Here is a 23864-nt window from a genome sequence, read left to right on the forward strand (position 1 = left end):
CCATGCGCGGTTTGCGGCGGCCGCACAAACTAAGCTGTGACGTTGGGAGGAGGGGGCGCCGTGATTGGACGATGCCCAAGTTTAGCAATCAAACAAGTTTCGGTTTCGGTTTCGGTCTGTAAAACAACATGTTTGACATTCGATGGCGTCGTTGGATGGGCATTCTCAATATCCCAGTTATCGTAGTAGCGCGCTTCTGCCATGTTGTCGGCTGTAAAATGCATAAGATAAGCCTCCCAGGACGGCTTGGAATCGTAGCATTCACTATCTGAGGCCTACGCAGTGCATGAACGCCCTCCGTGTCCCCGCAGACGCTCAAATGCATGCGCTTTTCCCCCATATTTGGAGCTTGCCTCGCTCATGCCTGTATCGTAAAAAGCGTGTTCGCACCAGGCCAAGGGTCTGTTGATTCTGGCCTGTGCCCACTGCCCGCAAGCAGTCGGTGCTTATGGCAACAGCACGCCAACGAGAACTCGCTAGCGCGGCAGTGCCAGCCTGCGCGAGTTCTGTGGACTAGTTCGTGGAGCAATGAACGTTGCGGCCCAAAAAAAGGTGAACTCAGTATAGAAAACATCGGCGAAAAACGAAAAAGTTAACTCATAAAAAAAAAAAAAAAGCATGTACCCGCGGTGATTCGAACTTGTGACTGGCAAAACACTTGCGGTGACATACCTAGCGCACCAAAGGACTAGGCCACAGGGGGCCGCTGGCGGCAATGGAAAATATCAGGTATATAATGTATAACCAGTTTACACTTTTATTTAGTTTTAGTATTTCAAGCAGCTTAGGTGACTAGTTGTTGTATTGCGCTCGTGCAGTAAGCGTCCCCCGAGTTTCCACAATAGCTCACGTCTAGCAATTGCATTTCGTAGACGGGAAAGCGTTCGCAGATGCGTAGTCGTGCTCCTGACCGCTCTGCTTGTTCGCCCAGCGCAAAAAAGTGCTTCCCGCACCCTAGTTTTACGCTGTACGGTAAAAATATCAGTTGATTTTATTTCCTTAGTACCTATATTGACTTCGCTCACTCTTCTCCCCCTTCAAGAGGCCTTATATTTTCCTACTGGCGTACCAGTCAGCGAAGCGTCGCATGTGTGCTTGGGCAGCGCTTGTGTGGAGCGACCTTGACTTGGAGCTAGATACAGTGTACAAACTAACGAAGTAAAGAAAGGCGCATTCTTCCATTCCCAAACGTGTTGTGGCTTAGTTTCAATGATCGAACGAATTGGGACGACCCGTCGGCGGCCGGCGGACGAAATGGTGGGCCGACTGACTCGGTCGCGGAAGGTCGGCGAGCCGTGCAGTAGCGCAGCCAATTGTCAGCTCCTCTCCTGCTGACGTCACATGAAAACGCCACAGAAAATGGGCGAGCGTAAAGAGAGGAGGACAGCATTTTCGAATTGATTTTTCTACTAAATAAATTCGCGTAAACGGGCACAGAGGGGTCGAAACAGGGCCCAGGCACTCCGGACTGCAGTTTGCGCTCGTAATCCCGCATTGTTTACAAATCACTTCAGTGTCCCTTTAAGTAGCTCATTTCTCCTGTAATTTTGCAGGTGATGAAAGTGAAGTTGGCCGCACAAACCTTCAGCAGCTGTGTGAGCAGAGCCCTGGGCTTTGCATCGGAACTTCGTCTAGTGGAGTTCGCCAGCTCCAGTGGCCCAGCGCAGTTTATTGCCGCTATTGACCCCTGTGAACACCACCACTGCCTTAAAGTGCCCCTTAAAGTACAGGAATTATGTGACCATTCAACCTTTCAGGCAATGCCCTGCACTTGAATCAATACAGCTAACCCTGTGTTAGAAGAGCTGAAAAATATGATTAATTTGCAACACATTCGGAGGCTATCAGCTTCCAACCAGGCTGATGATGTGCATTGTCCCTTGCACGTTTCCCCTTAAAGGGGCCCTAAATAGGCTTCCAAAGGTCGCCATTTCAATCGCGCAATCGCTAGAGTACCCCTTCACGACAAATTATACCAAATATTGCACCTCTGCGTAAAGCAGGGGCCGCACAAACACGAAAAAAAGATTTCCCTTTCTCTCCTGGCTCACCAACCATACCTTGCCGCCACACTGCCACGCTCTGACGCCGTTCTTTCTGGCTCTGACGCGCCTCTATGACGCACGAGACACTGCCCAGTGCGGCGCCGCGAACGCGAACCACAGCGACAGCGCTCACCGTGCAACCGGAATCTGGTGGGCGGAACATGCGCGTCGAGTGCTAAAAAAAGTGCGCGCAGGGCTTAGCGTAGCCAATGACTGCATGTACATCAAGGAGGGTGATGGATTGCCCTGTTTCTCTCGGTGGTCTTGCGCCGGGTCGATGACGTCGTGGCTTCCACAGTGCTTCGGAGGAGCTACTAGAGGAGGACAGTGCCAGGCATTATGGGTGGCCCCTTTTAATGAGCGATAACTCGGCTAATACTTAACGAATTTAAACAATTTTTGCGGGATGACGTTCTTTGGATAGTACTCCAGTGACTGCTCGTGCAAAATCGTAACATTCGGCAGCCTATTTAGGGCCCCTTTAAAACTGTAGTAAAGAAAAGGTCACCCTCATTTTTCTCCAAAGCAGTTTTGGTTCCACTTGGTGGGTAGTGCAAACACCATGTGGGGGGCTTTGCAGACACATACTGCCACAAGATTTAGCAAAACAAGCTGCCTCTCTGACCTGCGGATGAGGTGCCATGTATACTGATCACAGAGGATATGACAGGCCTGAGACCAAGGTACATATTTGCTTACATAAAAAGCTCTTATTATACTCGGTGACAACTTAAGAACGGCACCGGAAGTTGCCGCTGTGCCTTATCACCGTAGCCGGATGTTTCTCTGCGCGGCGCAAGTAGGGCGTTACTGGGAATATTTTTAACATGGCGTGAGCCGTTACCATGATTTTTTGGACTTAATTTGCTCATAAGCGACTCCAGTGACGACAAACAAACTGGGTGAGACAAGGCAGACGATATCACGCATTCATAGCAAACCCCTTTCAATACGCGCGCGCACTGACGTCGCGGGTCTGGCGCTTTGGCGGAGTGATACACTACATGAGGTGGTGCCATTCTTGAGTTGTAACCGAGTGTAGGTGCTCTCATAGTGTCAAGAAGTGATGAAAGCAAAATGGTGTCATCATTAACATTTGACAACCAAGTCTTAATAAATGCAGATGAATAACCGATTAGTGTACATGGGCACAAACAAATGCATTATTCCACCTACAGATTGCCTTGAAAAGAGCGAAAAGGACCAGGTTGCTTACCATCCAATCAGGTCATTTACTACACTACCTTTTGCTATGCAATAAAACCTTTTTGCTGCACCTGCATATGACCCACAAAGTAACGAACATCGCACAAAAGATCTCCTTAGTATCTGAAAAGCATCGCACTGTACTTAGACACGAGGCATAAAATCAACTTAAGTGTTGCATTCAAATATAAGAATCCAGAATTACACTTAAAAAAAAGGAAATGATACTAATTGAATCAGCAGTGAAGATACAGGCTATACACAGAAGACAGATTTCTTTTATCTTCTAGGAAAGGGACAAATAGGAAACAGGACAGATCTACGCCATGCTTAGCATTTTGTACAAGAAATTGCTTTGCTTGCTGGGCTGCATGTATGTGCTAAGAAAATTGACCAAACAGAAGTCCCAAAAAATATACGGAGATGATTATCGCACGTGCCAATGTTTTTTTTTTTTTTTTTAGGTTCTCATTTAGCGTTGTACTACGCAAGTATGCAAGTACAACTTTGTTCACACGTGACTGTCTTATGTCATGCCGATGGGTGTTATGTGTCTCACAGTCTTAGCCGTCGCTCATGTGGATTACACAAAAAATTCCACGATAGATAGCCTTGGAATTTCGAATCACTCACACTTGCGCACTACGTGCTTTAGGCTGGTATGCATCTACAAATAACTTGGCAGTCGCAGAAATAATCTCACAGTTTGCTTGAATCAACATTCAAAAAGAATGACAAGTGAAATGTAGTTCACAATTGGTGGCTAGTATTACTGGCATGTTTTCTGCGCCACTTGGGAGTGCTTGTGAGGTTGGCCGTCCAAGAAGACTGCGCCTCAATGTCTGATGTCGGCATAAATCTGTGTCCCTAGAATAGGTGCAGTCCAAAACATCAAGCAGAAAGGTTGCGAGATGGTGTCTGCACTATTTGTCTGCTTGCTTGCGACACCAGGGTCCTGCAGGCGGGGAGGCATGCTGGCGGTCCCCTTCCAGCATGCATAAGAATTACCCCTCTTGTGTGTGAGCATGCAAAACACGTACAAGGCATAAACACTCATGGCCGTGCAAGATAACTCCAAGGAGCATAGGCCAGTGGCAGGCAGCTACCTAGCCCCAATAGGTGAAAGGAATTCATAGGATGCCCATAGGTTATGCTTAACAGTTACCTGCTTTTCCAGGGCCTTCGACCTGTTGAATTCCTGCTGCCCTGTTGCCTCTGCCTACAAAGCCCCGCTGCTACCAGCCACATTAGTGCCAGAAGGCAGCGATGGAGTCCGTGGGCCAGGAGCTGATGGAGCTGCAGCTGGTGACGGGAAAGCCGATGGTGCAAGATGGCCGGCGAATGTTGGTCATCTCCGGGGCATTTTTGCTGAAAAGCGTCTCCCAACTGTTAGTAGTGGTGTTTGGCTGCAAACTGTGCAGGTGAGAATAACGGTGAGCCTATGGAATGCTGCCAAATGTCTTATCACAAAGCCTGCGCCGGTACAGGCTAATTCAAAATTTAAGCGCAAAGGTGGGGTGAAATGGCTGATTTAGTAATGTAATTGACTGGCCTAGTTGGTATTACATTGTGTGGGGTCAGCGCAATAATAAACAGGGACCATAATGTACGGTTCCGCGCAAAAAAAAAAAAAAAAAAGCAGGGACTGGGAAAGACACAACACAAGAGCGCTACTACAGCTACAGTTTATTGAAGAAAGACACTCGCTTATAAACACGCTAGATCAAACTGAAGAATTAAAAAGAACGGGACAAAAAAAATGAGGTGAAGTCACACGAGATAATTTTTTTTTTTTTTTTTTTTGCATCTCGGACACACCCGGGTGTCCACAGCGAGTGCGCTAGCAACCTCAAGAAATTTAATTTCTTTGACTGGAAGGTGCAAACATGCCACACTGATGCACTTGTAATGCGCTGTCTGAATATTCACTGCTTGCATTATTTCCCTGGTGAGCTGATCTCTCAACCTGAAAAGCACTTTACAGCTTTCCAATAATGGACCTCAAGCCCCATGTTCACATTTGTTGCAGTGGCGCAGTGATGCTACCACTGCGCCAATTGCGCCAAACTGTGCCCAAGTGCTCTGGCTGCTACATCCTGCTACATTTCCTCTAAATTTGGCGATTCTGCGCCCGACTTGCGCCCAAGGGTGTATGCTGACTTTCAGAAACGAAACTAACTACTTGAGGTTTCCCACTGAAAGCGACATCGCGGTACACCTGTTTTCAGGCCGCAATCTGAGCCAAGCCAAGGCAAACTGGCCCTTGTAGCGGTAACGGTAGAGTGCCTAGAATATTTCTGAAATATTCTAGGCACTCTAGTAACGGCGATGATGCGTTTTGCGCATGTAGGCGCACAACGCCAAATCTCCCCCCTTACCCGAGACCTACTGGGTTCGCGAGACCGGTTGCCGCCAACGCGACTGTCCGCCTCGCGGTCTTCGGGCCGCAATATGCGTCGTGATAACCGTGCCGTACTCGTGAACCTCGGCAACAACGTCAGGCGTCGGGAAATTGCCGTACTCGCTCGCCAACGGGCCCCGACAGCAGCGTACGCGTCGACCGGGTGCCTGCAGAGTTGTGCTGGAAGAAAAGTAGGCAAGAGATGTGGACGCAGGAGTTGTAGTTACAGTGGAATCTGGGTGATACGAATTTCTGATTAGTCTCGGTGGAATTGCGATGTTTGAAATGGGAAAAGTTTCGGCTCTTACGAACGGACCTGCGGTGCCCGGTGGATAATAAGAACGAGTCGGTGAGGCACCCGACTGCCGAGCGAGCAAGCTACGGCGATGTACGGGCCCTCTGCCGTCTTTGTCGCTCTTTCTCCAGGAACGGCCAAGCTGTTTCCTGCTCGCGCAAACGAGCCGTGCACTCCACAGGCACGCTGACGCCGCTGCGAAACCACCTGCACGCTGTGCGGGGCACGGCCGGCCGCGGCAACATGGCGGTGGCTTCGGTCACGAAGTGGTGCGGGACGCTCAAGAGACCGCTTCTAACCGCTCTTTAAAATGCTGCTCAAAGCACACACGATTGTTCCTTGTGCGGTAAATGAGCTAACAATGTGAACGAAAACGGTGCTATAAAACATCATCCACGTCGCTAGTGAAAGCGCCCATGAAATATCTGTCGGGGTGCTAAAGCACCCCGACAGAGGCTGTCTCAAGCACTTCGTAACTGCTGCCAATGAGGCGCACGCCTTCCCATTGGCGCTAGTCGTCAGGCTCCTCCCACTGCCACGCTCGTCCGCGGGCGCCGAATCGCCGACACAGGCGTGAGCGCGCACAATGCCGACGCGCACGAATCGCGTGCAAAAACGCCCCTGCAGTGAGTGAGCTTGGGCAGCGTGAGTGAGGAGATCAAAGTCTGGAAGGCTACGGAGCGGGGAAGGGTAGGACAGAGCAGCAGGAGAGTGGCTGTTTGGCTATTTTTCGCTCACGCGTTAGGCAATGTTTATACAGGCGGCGTTGGCTGAGTCCATTCCCCCCCCCCCAATGTTCTGTAGCTCATCTCGCCAACGAGTTCTCGGCCGACCCCTATTGTGTTTGCAGTTTGTTGGCAGCTGCTCTGTCAAACGGATGGTCCACCTGTTGTCCCCCATTCGCATTACGTGACCAGCCCACGCCCATTGCCGTCGCTGAATTTGAACTAGAATGTCCTCCACCTTAGTTTGTTCCCTCTTCAATGCGGCTGTTTTCCTGTCCTTCAGCGTGACCCCTAGCATCCAGCGTTCCATGGCCCGTTGTGTCGATCTAAGTTTCTTTTCAAGTCGTTTGGTGAGCCCCAAGTTTGTGCCCCGCAAGTCATTACTGGAAGAACGGATTGAATAAATACAAGCTTTTTGAGCGACAGAGGAAGCTAAACAGTCAGGATATCTGAAATCTTACCAAAAGCAGCCCACCCCATGCTTATCCTGCAGGTAATTTCCCTTTCATGGTTTGCATCAGCAGGTATGAGTTCCCCAAGGTATACGTATTCTGTGACTGTTTCCAAGACTTCATTGCCTACCTGGAAGCGATGTGCCTTGGTGTGCTTATTCAACATTACCTTGGATTTTTTCATGCTTATTTTGAAGCCTGCAGCCATACTTTCCGATCACGATTGGCAAAGCATGCGCTGCAAACCCTGGCTGCTTTGACGGAACAGGACAATGTCGTCTGCAAACCTTAGGGGACTGGGATATTCCCCCATTGATTTGCAACCCAGTTTTCATCCAATTAAGCTTTCTGAACGCACCCTCCACATTGTGGCAATATTTGTCTCCCCTTGCCGGACACTCTTTTGTATAGGAAATTTACAACTTCTGCGATGAAGCCATATGGTTCCCATGCATCAGTGGCATATATCTTTGAAGAATGCAATGTATACCTCATTGACGCCGTGATCACATAACGCCTTCATTACTGCTGAAGCAGCCACTGAGTCAAATGCGTTTTCATAATCTATGAATGCCATACACAGCGGTGCATTGTACTTGGAACACTTTTCATTTGCCTGGTTGATAGCGTGAATATGGTCTAAAGTTGAGAAACCTTTCTCTCAACCGGCCCGCTCTCGTGGCTGTTGAAAATCCCAAATTGCACTGATGCGGTTAAGAATTACCTTGGTAAATAATTTGTAGGTAACAAAGAGGAGGCTGGTGGGCCTATAATTTTTAAGCTCTATGGTATCACCTTTTTTGTGTAGAACTAAATTGGCATTTTTCCACTCCTTTGGCACTCGAAGCTCAAGCACTGCGAGAATAGGGCTGCAAGCTTTGTTGGTACAACGTGGCCTCCGAGGCACAATATATCAGACGTAATGCCATCATCTCCTTCAACTTTGCCTTTCTTCATTGCCTCGGGCGCCATCGCTACCTCATGTGTTGTAACCGGCGGTACCTGTTCCACACCATTTACAGAAAAACTTGTGTCTGAGTCAGGGGTAAAAGCAAATAGGTTTCTGTTGAATTCCTCAGCTATTTTTAGTAATTTTTAGTATGTCATCAATATTTTTTGTTATGTGACCACTGGTGTCCCAGAGTGCATACATTTTAGTTTTGCCAATAGTGAGCTTCCTTCTAATCGCTTTCAAACTCCCCCATGTTTCAATGTTGCACCAATTTTTGTAACATTGAAGCATGGATGTCGGCAGTATTGCTTGTGTTGATCAATTTGGAGAGCTCCGCCATTTTTATTTGTCTCACGGAGGGCGGACAAACATTTTCTGGTGCTGATCAATAAGGTCCTTTCTTTTCTGTGATAACTTGGATTCGAATGCGGGCTGTTTTTCTCCTATGGCTAGTGCTGACTCCATGACCACTCTGCCATTTGGAAATGATAATTGAGAGAGTTCGCATCATTGTTGTCATTAGACAACACAGAATTTGTTTTCAAGTAACCATCAGAATTTGTCCACTTTCCGCCCCACGGAGGGCAGGTTAGGCATCTTCCATTTTAGCATCTTTAATCTTTCCCTTAATTCCAAACTCGTATGACTTCTGACCATTCTGTGATCACTTGTTATAATCTGGCCAATCACCTGTACATCGTGAATGGTGCAGGGAGTGCCAGTTCAAGTGACGTCAATTTCATTTTTAGTTTCACCATTCGGACCTTTCCAAGTACATTTTCTGTTCTGTCTTTTTCTGAAGAAAATATTCATAACTTGCAGATTATTCCTGTCGGCAAAGGAAACCAGCATGTCTGTGCAGTTCTTTCTAGAACCTAGGCCAAATTTTCTTACCACATGCTCCCCTATCTGTTGTGCCTCTATTTTCGCATTGAAGTCGCCCATAATGACACCGTATGGAGTTTTTACTTTTCTAATTGCCAATTCAATGTCTTAGTAAAATACCGGGTGCGCGAGGTATTTGACAACAGAATATCTCCAGCAAAGTCAAACATATTTTCACCAAACTTTGCGAAGTACTTCTGTTATGGTTTAATTCCATAACTACTCAATGAATCCGCCATCAGCAGCAATAAGTGATTCGATTCGGCTTTGCAAGCGGCTGCATGCACGGATCTGGGGCGGTATTCTCGAGTTTTGCCCCTTTTGCGTCCCTTTCAAAAGTGTCCCTTTTGGCAAGCCCTGATTGGCTAAAAGCAAACAACCGGAAGTGACGTAACGCAAGCGCGGCAAACCTACTGCCAACGCTCACTGCTTAACCGGCAGTACGTCACGAGGAAGGGGCGCAAAAGGGACGTTTTCAAAAGGGACAGTTACGAGAATACCGCCCCTGGTGCTCCTTAGAGCTGTTGGCCGTTGAGTATTATGCAGTCCTTTTTTGTCCTCTCTCTCAACGACGCCCCAGACATACCGTATTTACTCGCGTAATCCTCGCACTCGCGTAATCCTCGCACTCCTAATGTGAGCCAGCAAAACTTGGATTTTTTGGTTCCTCGCATAATCCTCGCACCCCCAACTTTGCAGCGGCGAAAGTTGCCTGCTCGCGAAACCCGCATGGTGCACGCGCTCTCCAACACGCGCCCTCCCCCGCCGCCTCTCCGTTCGGCGGAGAGCGCTGTGTATTCAAGGCCATCCAGGTGCCCTAACCTGCATGGCTACTCCCTAACAGGCGCTCTAACACGCTACTCACACTGTCCTTGAGCCGGTTTCGCGTGCGCGCAACTAGACGGCGTTCGCGCAGCCCGCTGTCGTGTCGCCGTCGTGGTCCCGTCGGTGAGCAGCAGCAGTCAGTGAGTCACTCGCATCAGTGGTGGATAGCTAGCTGCCATTATGAGAACTTTTTGATCGCTTTGTTTTATGCTTGGTGCCGATCTGTTTGTTTTGTGCTTGGTGCCGTTTCGCCATGAGGAAGAACGCCAGCTACACTGCCGCTTTCAAATTGAAAGCGATAGAGTACGCGATCGAACACAGCAACCGCGCTGCCGGCAGCACTTCGGCGTGCCTGCCGGCAATTTCATGATCGCTGATCAACGGGAGACTGTTTACGATAAGATAAAAAGAAATAGCTGCTGTTGGCAGCACTGAGCTTACATATACAAAAAACGACCGCTACATTTAGCGGGATTGGCAGAAGGCAAATTGGCAACACTGTGCACCGGATTTTTTTTCCCTCGCATAATTCTCGCACCCCTAACTTCACATTGACTTTTCCGAAAAAAAAGTGCGAGGATTATGCGAGTAAATACGGTAGTAGTACAGAGGATTTAAATCTGGAGGGCTAGGAGGCCACAAGTTGGGAGTGACGGGGTCGCAGATGTTGTCAGCCGAGCACTATTGCGTGATGCAGGCTGTGTGGGCAGGGGCCGAATCTTGCTGAAAGACATATGATCTTTCTTTCGAAACACTCTCTATCCATAGCTTTACAATGGCAGCAAGCACGTCTACGTAACCAGCAGCATTAATGCGGAATCCGGCAAAAAAGTTTGGCGGCACGACGTCACCCTCATTGCGGACAACGGATAACACCACTGCTGGAGAAATTAAGGGGTTCTGGTGATGTCTGGCCACTGACTGCTTCTTCTTTTTCGCTCCACATGCCACGTCATGGCCACAACACGCCACCTCCGTCTGCACTTTGTAAACGAATGACTTCGCTGCTTTCAGAAAGGTAGCAATTTCCAAGTCGCTGTGGTGTGCGGCCAGGGTGATGAGGACTGCATGGCGTTTTATTTCCTGCTTCAACTTGTACACTTCCATCTCTGAACAAACTGCGCAGTATGAAGCATAAGGGGTCGGTGAATAAGAAGCGGTACGCCTAAATATATATGATGAGCCTGCTGGTATCTATGGCGATAAGGAATGGCGTCCTCAAACACCTCGCGCACCCGTTACTTCCAAAGCCTCATCATCGTAAGTGGATGTAGGTGCATAGATTTGCACCACCTGCAACGGGTGCTTCTTATTGAGTCTAATAACAAGAGATGCTACACGCTCATTAATACTGTGAAGTTCTATCACATTCCCTGCTATAGCCCAATGACGACATCAATTGACAGCATTACATCAGAGCATTACATTATCTATGAAGACATTACATCACGTCATTACTTGAATGAAATATCTTCTTGCACTATCACGATGTGCCAGGAAATTTGTTGCTGATTGTGTGGGAAACTTTGGTGCGGGGCACAATGAATTCTTCACCAGCAGGACACTGTTGTGATGATACATTTTCATTTGGAAGCGTTTTTTTTATGCATTTGCCTATTTATGAACGTGGGCCTTAAAGAGAAAAATGTTCGCATAGGGCCAGACGGGTAACAACGACGAGGCAATTTGTAGAAGGTTGCCCCAAAAGTGTTCAAAGTCCTTCATGTGTTCAGAAGCAAAACGTGCTCTTCAGAGGGTCGCCATGCTGTCTCAGCTGGCATAGGGGTTTACCTCGCTGAGAAAAGCACCTTGCTCATGTGGCTCTTGACAGGTTTTTCCCAGCCCATAACTGCCTCCCACAAACAGCTGTTCTCTTCAGCTGGAGTGTTAGGCATGAGTGCTGCTGGGGAATAGTGGGACTGCCGGCAGATTCACAGCGTCTGGTTGCAATGCCGCTGTGCTACCGTGTGCCTGAGAAATGCTGGGCGCCTCTTCAATTTCCAGGGTGTTAGGGAAGGTGCTAGGCTCAGGGAGGTTGAAATTCAGGGTGTCTCAACCTTGAAAACCGGGAATTTGGGGGGATTTTGAATAGTCCAGAGAAACTCATGGAAAACACTTAAAGGGACACTGAAGTGAATTTGTCAAGCTCCTACTTTTGCTTGCACTGCGTAGACTGGCGCAAATAAACACTTCCATCGTTTCTCTGGTCGATGAGGAGGTATTTATATTATCAAGCTTGAAAGAAGAAAAACTACATTGTGCGGTCTGCGGCAGCCATACCAACTAAAGCAGTAACATCCATACAGGCTTCTACGTGACTGGACGATGTCCAAGATTAGAATTCAAACCAGTTTCGGCTTCGGTTTTGTGAAACAGCATGCTTGGCATCTGACGTAATTGTTGGCTGCTCATTCTCGATATCTCAGTAATCAGCGTACCGCGCTTCTACCATGTTGTCGGCTGTGAAATGCATCTGATAAGCCTACCAACATGGCTTGGAATTGCATCAATCACTAGCCGAGGAGTACGCAAGGGATGAACGCCCTTGGTGTCACCGCAGACGCTGAAATGAGACGTGCTTTTCCCCCATCTTTGGAACTTGTGTGGCTCATACCTGCATCCTAAAAAGCGTGTTCGCACCAGGCCGAGGGTTGGCTGATTCGGGACTGTGCCCTCAAAGAGTCGATGCTTATGCCAACACCACGCCAACGAGAACTCGCCGCGCGTCAGTGTCAGCATGCATGTGTTCTGCGAACTTGCTCGTGGAACAATGAACGTTACAGCACAAAAATGGTGAATTCAATATAGAAAACATTGCCCAAAAACAAATAAATCAGGTTAAAAAAAAAGAAAACTATTGGGGATTCGAGCTTGTGAATCGCAAAACAATGTGCCTAGTGCTCCAGACCACTCAGCCATAAGCCAGCACTTCTAGGGCTGGAAATATAAAGTATATAATGTGTAGCCAGTTTTCATTGTTATTTAGTATTAGCATTCCAAGCAGCTTAAATGAATATCCCTTGCATAGCGCTCATGCAGTAAGCGTCTCCCAAATTTCCACAAATATCTCTACCGACTGCCTTTTTAAGGCCGAAAAGCTTTCGGAGATGTGTGGGCGTGCTGCTGACCACTGTGCCTGTTCACCCAGTGCAAAAAAGTGCTTCCCTCACCTTGGCTTTACGCCACACGATAAAAGTTTTGGTTGATTTTAATTCCTTTGTATCTATATACCGTATTTATTCGAATCTAGGCTGGCCCCGATTCTAAGCCGACCCCCGGAAGTCCGAAGCCACGAAAAAAAAAAAAAAAAAACTTACCTCGAATGTAGGCCAAACAAAAAGGCAAGGTCAGCGTTCGCAAAAAGAAAACACGTTTATTGAACATAAGGATGCGGTGCTGGAACTCAATCAGTTTCTCTTGAAAATCACTGGGCAACGTCTGGGCGATTGAGGTTCGAGGATGGAGGCTAAAGCCGAAGCGCTTTATGAATATCGTATTTACTCGCATAATCCTCGCACTTTTTTTTCGGAAAAGTCAATGCGAAGTTAGGGGTGCGAGAATTATGCGGGGAAAAAAAATCCGGTGCACAGTGTTGCCAATTTGCCTCCTGCCAATCCCGCTAAATGTAGCGGTCGTTTTTTGTATATGTAAGCTCAGTGCTGCCAACAGCAGCTATTTCTTTTTATTTTATTATTTACAACGTAAACAGTCTCCCGTCGATCAGCGATCATGAAATTGCCGCCTTTGCTTTCTGGCGCGCGCCCTATCTCGTCGTCGTCATGTGCGTGCCTACCCCAGTAACGCACGCTGAAGTCGGTGACGCCGAAGTGCCTGCCTGCGGCACGGTTGCCGTGTTCGATCGCGTACTCTATCGCTTTCAATTTGAAAGCGGCAGTGTAGCTGCCGTTCTTCCCCATGGCGAAGCGGCACCAAGCACAAAACAAAGAGACCAAAAAGTTCTCAAAATGGCAGCGAGCTATCCACTATTGACGCTCAACCACGGGACCACGACGACGACGCGACAGCGGGCTGCGCGAACGCCGTCTAGTTGCGCGCACGTGAAACCGGCTCAAGGACAGTGTGAGTAGCGTGTTAGGGCGCCTGTTAGGGAGTAGCCATGCAGGTTGTTAGGGCGCCTGGATGGCCTTGGATACACAGCGCTCTCCGCTGAACGGAGAGGCGGCGGGGGAGGGCGCGCGTTGGAGAGCGCGTGCACCATGCGGTTTCGCGAGCAGGCAACTTTCGCCGCTGCAAAGTTGGGGGTGCGAGGATTATGCGAGGAACCAAAAAATCCAAGTTTTGGTGGCTCACATTAGGGGTGCGAGGATTACGCGAGTGCGAGGATTACGCGAGTAAATACGGTATCTGTAGCCAGCCCCGACTGGCTTTGAAGCATGCCCGCGATAAGCCTCGTTTCCTTGAAAGCTCCCTTGCTTTTGCCTGGAGCGCTTCCGTCGTTACTGGAAGGGCAGCTGCTCGCTGCGTCCGAACGAAGTGAGCCAATGCCATTTCCATTTTGTGGTGACAGCCTTCTCGTAGTCCGGTGAATGCTATCCTCGTTGCGGCGCACGCAAATATCCTCTCCCGTTGTGTCCTCCAAAAACGGACATTTTTTTCATCCACGCCGAAGTTCCGCCCGGCTTGAACGTTCGACGACAACTCCGCGGCTAAAACAACTTTTCTTTTAAAAGCGGCACTCTAATGGCACCGCTTGTTTGGTGCCATTGCGCTGTCAAAACCAAACGCCACACCACACGCAGGCCACTATCCGCAGAGTTCAAAATGGCGGCATCGCCCCCAGCTATGGCCCCTTAAGTGGCTACTGGCTCGTCTAGTAATGGCTACAATACTTTCTTTTTTCTGGGTGGCGCTAGCTGCGTGCCACTTCCCTCAATTTCACTTGGAAATTGGCGCGGGTTTCAAAATTCTCGAATCCAAGCCGACCCTGGAGTTTGATATATCAGTATTTCAAAAAAACTATCGACTTAGATTCGAATAAATACGGTATACACAAGAATTTCCACTGTGCACTGGACGCCGCCATTTTTTAAAGATCAAGGCACCACCTGGCGGGTATTTCTGGGGGACTGCGGGGCGAGCTGACGACGTCGCAGTCCCATGCTGTTGCTCTGTGTCGCATGTAGATATAAGGCGCCCCAGCGGCCTCAAAAATCGGTAAGTGTACTCTATCGGTAAGTGTACTCTAAAAATGTGCGATACGTATTGAGCATGAGGGTGAATAAACAGCGCTTCCAAATTAGGCAGGGTACGATCGTACTTACTCTCGCAAATTTGCTAGGTTTGAAGTCTTTCCGATTCAGCGTGACGACCCAATCGCAGTGGCACTCACGGGACGCAGGAAATCTGTGCAGCGAATATACTCTGCACATGCAGACACTTCTTTTGTCAGGGTGCACTTCACAAGTTTCTTGTATGAGCACTTTGCGATTACGCTGATTGTTGGTGCGGTCAACGGCATAATGACACCTGTACGAGTAGCTTCTGTACACGGCGAAGTAGAAACAATGATGGCCACCCGCCCAGAATCAAGAAAACAAACATCAGTTGGTGATAAAAAGTCTTGCTTCTCGCTGGCACGGCGAAACATAGCCTCAAAGGCAACCCCCGTCAGAACAAAGTGCGTGTCGGGCAGCAGGCCGCCTTTGTGAGTTGGAAACTGAATTTATAGGCAAACCTGACAGCTCTCAGGTGCTTTGAACATTCTCCTTAAAGCACTGTTAAACTTCGTGCTGCTGACATACCGAATAAATGACACTTACCGATTTTCGATTCCTCTAAGACATCCGATACGCACACACGACACGGAGCTACAACGTGTGACTGCGGCGTCGTCGGCTCTGCACGCAGTCCCCATAAAATGGCCGACCCGGCAAAATTCTGGTCTATAGTTACTAAGGAATTAAAATCAACTGAAACTTCGCTGACTCTTATCCTGCCTTCAGTTGGCCTTAGATTTTTCTACTTGCATACCAGTCAGTGAAGCGTTGCATATGTGCTTGTGTGGAGTGACTTGGACTTAAAGCTTGATAATGTACAAACTAACAAACTAAAGGCACATTCTTCCAGGCACAAACGTGTCATGGTTTAGTTTCAACTGAGTGAATGAATTGCTATGACCCGCTGGCAGCCCCCAGCGGACTAAACACTGGGCCGACTGATTCTGTCGCCGGATCGGCGAGCTGGGCAGTAGTGCAGTCAAGCCCAGCTGTCTTGTTTTGAAGTCATGCAAAACGTCATTGGAAATCGGTAAGGTGGATGCAGAGAGGAGGACAGCATTTTTTAATTGATTTTTCTACTGAATAAAGTTGCATAAATGCAGCAAGAGGGGTCGAAACATGGCCTAGAGACTCCAGACTACATTTGCGCTAGTTATCCTGCAGTTTTTACAAATCACTTCAGTGTCCCTCTAAAGGAGTACTGACACAAAATTTTCGTGTTATGTTTTTTTCGCTGCTATGGGTACCAGTCCACTAATCATAAAATGGCACATTAGACGGTCCATCTCAGTGTAAATAATTATTTACAGCCTCCTTTATTCGTGTCAGGTTTGGTCTCGACAAAATGAAATCCGAGGCAGCCACTATGACAGGATGGTGCTCGTGACGTCATCATTCTTGTCACACCACTGCAGGTATGAATGCGCACGCGAGCACGCTCCCAGACTGGCTGGGGTCTCCACCATCTCCACGCGCCCGGGCAGCATGATGTCAGCCCCAAAACCGTGACGTGGCATCGCTGGAGCAGCGCACCCAACTTCGGCCAGTGCGTCGGCCACGTCACGGGAGCCCTCACGTTGGCAGTTTGTGGCCAGGAGGAGCAGATGGCGTCATGCTGATATTGATTGCGAAAAGGTATCCTTTCTGTGCTTTGTGTGCGCAAAGAATAGAATGGACTTAAAATATGTTATACTGAATGGTTACTGTTGAAACTTGCTGGGAGATGTCTCCATATACAGGTGAAGCCTTTTATGTAGTTATCTCAACTTTGAAATTTTGTGTCACTACTCCTTTAAGCGTTTGTGCCTCTATCAGAGAAAATTAGCTGTAGTTTATTAAGGGGACAAAAGTCGCGGTAATGCTGGGTCAGGTAACTGAGAGGGTGCACTTCATGTGGCTTCGTGGCTACCTTCAGGGGCGGATCCAGGTTTTTTCTGAGGGGAGGGTCAGCTTGTATCAGTGATGATGATGATGATGATGATGATGATAAGGTGGAGGAGGGGGATTTGGAAAACCAGAAATACACGAAATAAAAAAAAAATCAAGACTTTTTCTACGACCTCAGGGGTCATCTTCTTGGGGGTATAATTCCAAAATTAAAGTGGGGTCGGCACATCCGGACCCACCCTCTTGATCCTCCACTGGCTACCACCGGCCTCCTGCTGACACAGGTAGTGGTAGCTTTTGTTTGCTTTTTGTTGTTGTAGTTTCTCGAGTTGAGTGAGACCTCACGGGACTTCCGGATTCACTTGTGGCGGTTCTTTGCTTCTTTCTCAGGGGCACACATCTGTGGGTCTCATGCTGCCACTGGGTCGCTTTATTTGGAGCCTCACTCGGTTTCTGCCTGTTGCTAGTAGCGTCCACTTACAACGTACACACCCGCTATACTTTATAAAAAGCATAGCGGGTGTGTACGTTACTCAGTTCTTTAAGATCGCACAAGTTTTCACAAGATTTGAATATTAGGGTTCGTGCTATGCTATTAAAAGTGAGCTCTCAAAATTCGCTCATTATTAAAGGAAAAAAGTGTGGGCGAGGGTAAACATATGTTGAAAATGTGTTTGAAAACCTTCAGAATAATGTGAAACAATTAGCTATTGTCTTGGAAGCTTGACTCTTTCGTTACCACGCCTATTCAAAATCGTTCAATTTTAGCGATATCTTAGGAGCCCCTTTTCATAGTGTTTGAGGTGTTTCTGACACAAGTAAAGCTATTTGGAGTTAGTTCAAAAATGCCCTTTGAAAATCAGTTTTGTTTTCATTTTTGCGACAAAAATGCGATTTTAGAAACACGTTTGCATCACCTGAGTGTGGAAAAGGGGCATGGTCATTGCACATCACTGCTACCAAAGAAGAATGCGTACCACTCGTAATTACTCTGCATCAGCGTTTGGCTTTTGTTATCAGGGTACGAGTGGTGAATCAGTAGATGATTTTCAATCGTCAGGTTTGCACTCTGATTGATAGTCCCTGAAATCGGCTGAAAATATCAAGCAGTGCCTGTTTGCAAAGTTACTTTGTAATTTTAGGCAGTTGTATTGCCTTTGTGGTCATTGTTCTAAGCTGTGTTGTAGTTCTGCTTACTACAGGACCATTCACAAACAGTCAACAGTTTCGGTTTCGTTTCTGCATTGCGAAATTCATATTTGGTGCTACTACGCAGTTACCCAACTTCAAGCCTCTCTGGCATGGCGCCTTGAGCGTCCGTTACTGATCCTCGAAAAAAGCATGCCGCGCCTGATTTCACCCCACAATAACCGGAATTTTGCCACAAGAACTTCTGATGCAAGTCAAAAGGTAACACCCAGTTGCCAGAGGTAACACCCAGTTGCCAGATATCAGTTCCGACGAAGAGACCGCTTTAAACCGGCCTTACACACTGACAGCCTGCCAGTTCCGTTTCCATACGAGGGTATCTTCAGAGGTCTAGTGTTGCTCCTTAGTTGAACTCTCTGTTCGGACGGAGTCACCAATAAGTTTTGCGCTGTTTCATTTCAAAAACGTTAGGTGGCGCTGCAAAGCAGGAGGCTCGTAGTGCTAATCTCTTTCATCGTGCAAAAGCTACTCGGCCAAAGTTTGCAGGGCACGATTCTAGCGCATCGCACCTCATTCCTGCAAGCAGGGCTACAATAGTGAGTCAGAAGATGATAATAAATCGCAAGTTTATGTTTTGAGAGTTACTGACAGTGAACGTCAACAAGCATCAACCACCGAGTTTTGTTTTCAACTCCATGCATGTTTTTTGGCATTACGTGCTTGTCTCGAATACTGTGCTGGCCGTAAATGCAAAGTCAGCCATTGACAAGATGCTTTACGTTACGTGGGGGCAAATTGGTGCCTTTGATAATTGCAAACTGCCAAATTTCTTCCAGGGAACCACCCAAAATTGCACATTTTGAAATGGAGGTTGACCTTCACCACATGGCACAGGCACCACGCGTGCTAGCTGTTCCGCATGTTTTTTCTAGGGTGTGTTTTTGAAATGTTTTCCTACAAAATTTTTATTGTAATTTTTTTTCCACTACCTGGTAGTTTGTTATACACAAATCCTTTTTTACCATTTTCTTTGGCAACCTGACAAAAATTTTGATCTTGATATTTTTTTCACTACTATGATGCGTGAAAACATTTAAACAACTGGTGTTATTGGAAAGGCTGTTAAATATTCTGCATTTTGTGTTCCTGTAATCAGTGCCTGATCAATTTTTTAGCAGAAAAAAATGTTTTCGGGGACCCCTAAAAATGGGTCAATTTTCCCTCGGTAATGAAAGCGCTAGTGTCACGTTTAGACACTGTATGGGGCCACCTTTCAGAGTTAAAAATTTTTAGTGCAAAATTAAAATTATTTCCTCCTTTTTATTTAAAAATTCCTTGCGGTTACCCCAGTATATAAAACGCTAGCTTTCGTATGAGCAAGAGGACATGCATTCCACAAAAATCTGTTGTCTGTCCCTTTAAGCGAGACGCCAAGAAACTGGACACAAATGTCTTTCATGGCTTCAAAGTAGTTTGCCTCACAGGGGGATCGGAAAATGTCCCAGTCAACCAGCTTGTTGGAACAGGTGCTCAGACATTTTAACCCTTTCATTGTCACTCACATACCGGTACGTTTTTGCATTTCCCCTCCTCAGTGTCACTGATGTATTGATACGTTCCCCATTGTGAGTTCAAAAATTCGCACCATAGTGTAAAGCGGGCACGCCTAGACTGTTCGCGCCATCTGTCGAGTCTTCCTAGTAGCTCTTATTATCACTCGCTAGCTGTCGGCAAGTGTATATTGAAGAATACGGAGCGACCGCGCCCACCCTTCGTTGCTCTGCGCACTGTACTCTGTCGGGATGAGTGACCATGCAGCATGTGTGCGATTATGTGTGAGAGGGTTGTTGTGCTATCCCCAACGGGTTTCAAGTTTTTTTTTATTCTGTTCCCGCGTCTGCTACGGCACGCCAGGTTAGCCCAGCGCACCGTTGCCTCTCCAATAGACCGAAACATGACTCAATCACGGCTTTTGCAACGCGTCATTTTTGTGTGTTTTAAGGCCTGCTGAAAGTGCTCCCTTCATGCGCGCGGTTACTTTCGAATGGCTGACCACGCAGGGCCTTCGACTATGGACAGGAGCGGTGGTTCTTCGATTCCGATCCCAATACAGGCCGAGCTCAGATTGGCATTCTGAGAGTTTCTCATCCAAGGAAGGGGTGCCAGTTCCACAGGGTCAGATTCTGATGTTGAAACGGTGAGGTCGTCCCGAAAACGTGCACGGCAAACTAAAAATACCTCGAAGAAAGGCGATTTCTTGCCCATGCTCTTTCCTTTAGACGCGTTGAGTTTTGGACGCCATCATAGTCGAATAAATCACTACGCATCTTCCCTGATAGTTTGGAAACCAAGCTGACACTGGAGATGTGTCACATCCAGAAACACCCGACAGTGAAAGGCTTAAGATGTGTACAGTATAATGAGGAGCAACCCCTTTCAACAAAACACTATATCTTCATCTGTTTTTATGCAAACTTTTTTTGCCGTCCCCAACAGGTCACGATCCAAGGCTCCCTACTAAGAAAAACGTCACTTAATATTGGAGTCACCTTTTAACTGATACGTACTCCAGATATATGCAGAAACACGTCTCCTCTGCAGACTGATAATAACCCTGAAAATGAATAATGATGTGAATGTTATTGTGGGCCATTCTTAAGCTTCCTTTTTAAAAGCTCTTGACAGTATGGAGTAAGCTGTCATATTGTTCAATTGAGTTTTATTTGGGATGCACTTTTTTGTTTATGCAATGGCAAGAAGAGAACAGAGATGTTAAAACGTGAAGTGGGAAACACTCCGGGTAGTGGGAGATGAAGGCTTGGCATTAAGGTTTTATGATGTAGAACCTGGCATCTGATTGATTGATTGATTGTGGGGGTTTAACGTGCCGACGCAACGCAGGCGATGAGGCGCGCCGTAGTGGAGGGCTCCGGATTAATTTTGACCACCTGGGGATCTTTGACGTGCGCCGAAATCTCGTACACACGGGCGTTTTTGCTTTTCGCCTCCATCAGAAAAGCGGCCGCCGCGGCCGGGAATCGAACCCCCGACCTCGTGCTAGAACCTGGCATCATTCAAATGTGAAAGGCCGCCACTGCGAGAAACATTTGCAGATGTGGTAGCAGCTTTAGTTAGCTTTAGTTACCTTGATTTTGTCAATTTTTTTTTCATGGCCATCAGCTGTTACAAGGAGAAGGGGTATTTTGACAAGAACAAAAAACAAAAGCGAAAGCAGCACATAAACAGAAAATTTTAAGTGGTCTCCTACAAAAGGCTTGGAGATAGCTCATTCACTTATAGCAATGATACCGGCGGGAAAGTGATCCAATTCAGATCACGCTTTGGGGGCGGAAAAGTGAAGATAAAAGTTTTCTTTGCAGTTCTGCATCCCTACTTTGAATTGATGTTGTGTGTGGGAAAACACACATAATGCGATTGGAATGAGTAAACATTTTGTTGTTTTAGAATATTTAGTGGAAACACACAAAGGGGAGCCCACTCTCGGTTAGAGAGATCTGGAAGGTTTAATGTTTCATCGGAGCAACAGTAGCTGCACTAGAATAATTGCAGAGAATAAAACAAGTTGTGGTATTTTGAAAAAATTAGAGGAAGGGTCGTGCCCACACAGGGGAGGACTGTACTCAGCTCACGAGGGCACAGCAGAGGTTTTGACAACTGTATCTGACTGTGTTTAATTAATTTGTGTCAGTAACCTTCTCAACACATGTCCACGAAGAGAAATCGCTGGTTATGTGAACGCCGAGATACTTGTGTGCGTTAATGGATCCAATTGGCTGGCCTATAGGAAAATGTGAATCAGGCTTTTCGACCTTATCTTGGGGGTGAACATGACAGTGTTGACCTTATGGGTGAAATAACAGTATTTTAAATAGTCCTTCATAGAACTTTAAAAATGAAGATGTCCAAGAACACATCTCGTGGAGCATTTTTTACACTGCAAACATTTCACATATGCATATAGTCTGCAGCAAAAACAACTGATGACCGGGCACATTTCATCAGAATGTAATATTGTGCATCAAAATTGTCTGCGTTTTGAAGCCTTGCGAAACTCGGCACCTTTTGTGTCACTCGGTCTGGCCTGCGAGTCACGATCACTTTCCTGACTACAGCGTGGAGGCGCTGGGTGGAAGGTTTCACTCCTCGGTACGCTACGCTGGCTTTGATGCAGTGGCGGGCCACAATAGAGGGCTCGCAGTCTGAGTGGCGCAAGGTGTTACGAGTGATCACGCTCAGGTGCCTCAATGCCCAGTTCGTGACACTGCGTCCATATATATATACAGTTAAACCTCGATATAACGAAGTCGTACTTGGGGCCGCAAATTTCGTTAAATCGAGAATTTCGTAAAATCGAGGTTTCGATTTTACAGTTCATTTAACCAGTTATTGGGGTTTTAACACTTTGGCCCTCGCCAGGCAACAACTTCTATGTAGTTACCTCTCCAATTAAAGCGAAATTTGTACTAAAACTGGCCGCGAAAATTGTGTGAATTAAGAGTTTCAACACTTGGGCAATGGAATTCGGATAGCCGACGGTAGTTCATGTGTGATCGTAAAACCGGTGCTTTTTCCGCAACGCCTCATTAAATATGATAGCAGACTAGGTTTCCACTTTTTGTTTTTTCATTTCGGTCACTACTAAATGCCGCTGTTATAGTCAATTGAACCCGCGCCCGCGTCCATGTCCCGTGAACTTCACCCCGCCGAGGTGCTCGTTCGAAGTTACGCCTCTTTTCGTCTATTCAGTGGTAGGCTTAGGGGCCTAGGCGCGGCGGGCCAACAGCGGAAGGCTGCTATGAAACTTTCGAAAGACTTTTTTCATGTACAAAGGCTCCGCAGTATAGGCGCGTGATGCAACCACAACACTCGAGATAAAGCCATGATTGCGAGTTCAGCGGAGTACACGCGGACCCCCTCACTGTGTGGAGCAGCGCTTACGTGCTCCGGAAAGCGGAAAGCTTACATTAAATAAAATTCTTCCGGCCAAATTCGATTAAGCAATTACTTTTATGCCCACTGAGCCCTTACGAAACTGATTTCTCCGCACCGCAGCTGTCTAATGAACGCTGGTGAAACGAAGATGACCACGTTCAAAGAGAGCAATTTATTGCCACCAGCACTCGATGTTCAAGCCGTAGTGAAGAAGTCCGTAAGCAGTGCTTGGCGTTTCTTGACCAGGGCGGGCTTTACGTGACGGTCGTATGCTGACAGCGCTAACAAGGTCTTAACATTCGTGTGCACCTGCGTGCCTCCGCAGAACATCGATGGCATCCATCACACTTCGGTGGTTGTCAGTTTCACCGAACTTCCTCAGGCTCTTGTTCTGAACACTTTTCTTTCTCTTGGAGTGCTCATGCTGCTTCCAAACTCACCTAACGATGCACGAACAAAATATTAATTTGGTTATCAGCGAGCACAACCTAGAGCAGCAGCACCGTGAGCAATGACGCGTTGAAAAGCTTGAAATAGGCTTCGGTAGCCTAAGCATAGAGGGCGCTGGCGTAGGCAACGATGGAGACGTCAAAATAGTGGCCGCACTATTACACCGTCTATGACCGCTAGCGGTTTGTGCAGCTTCGTCTTCGCTTTTAATTGTTGTTAACCGTAGATTTCGCCGCTTTTCTTTCATTTGAGCCTTCAAGAGTCAATTTGAGCACTGAATTTTTTCAATGTAGGGCCTGAGAGGCAAAATAAAACGTGCCTCGACCGGAATTTCGTTCTTCCTTTCTTGCCGTGACTTCGTTAAATCGAAAGTGCCGCACAAAATTACTTCGTAAAATCGAG

At 47.3% G+C, this 23864-nt stretch overlaps 1 protein-coding gene across 1 annotated transcript in view; it reads left to right on the forward strand.

The window, feature by feature from the left end:
* Positions 1 to 23864, forward strand: part of LOC144163913 (histone H3-like) — a 66508-nt gene that overhangs the window by 4984 nt on the left and 37660 nt on the right. The window contains exons 2-3 of the mRNA XM_077694577.1: positions 4429 to 4672; positions 16439 to 16658. The gene's annotated coding sequence lies outside the window, so the exon portion shown is untranslated. The remainder of the gene's footprint in view (positions 1 to 4428; positions 4673 to 16438; positions 16659 to 23864) is intronic.

This window comes from Haemaphysalis longicornis, unplaced genomic scaffold (assembly GCF_048455015.1).
Source record: "Haemaphysalis longicornis isolate Haplotype H1 unplaced genomic scaffold, Haemaphysalis longicornis Haplotype H1 scaffold_1, whole genome shotgun sequence".
Taxonomy (NCBI): domain Eukaryota; kingdom Metazoa; phylum Arthropoda; class Arachnida; order Ixodida; family Ixodidae; genus Haemaphysalis; species Haemaphysalis longicornis.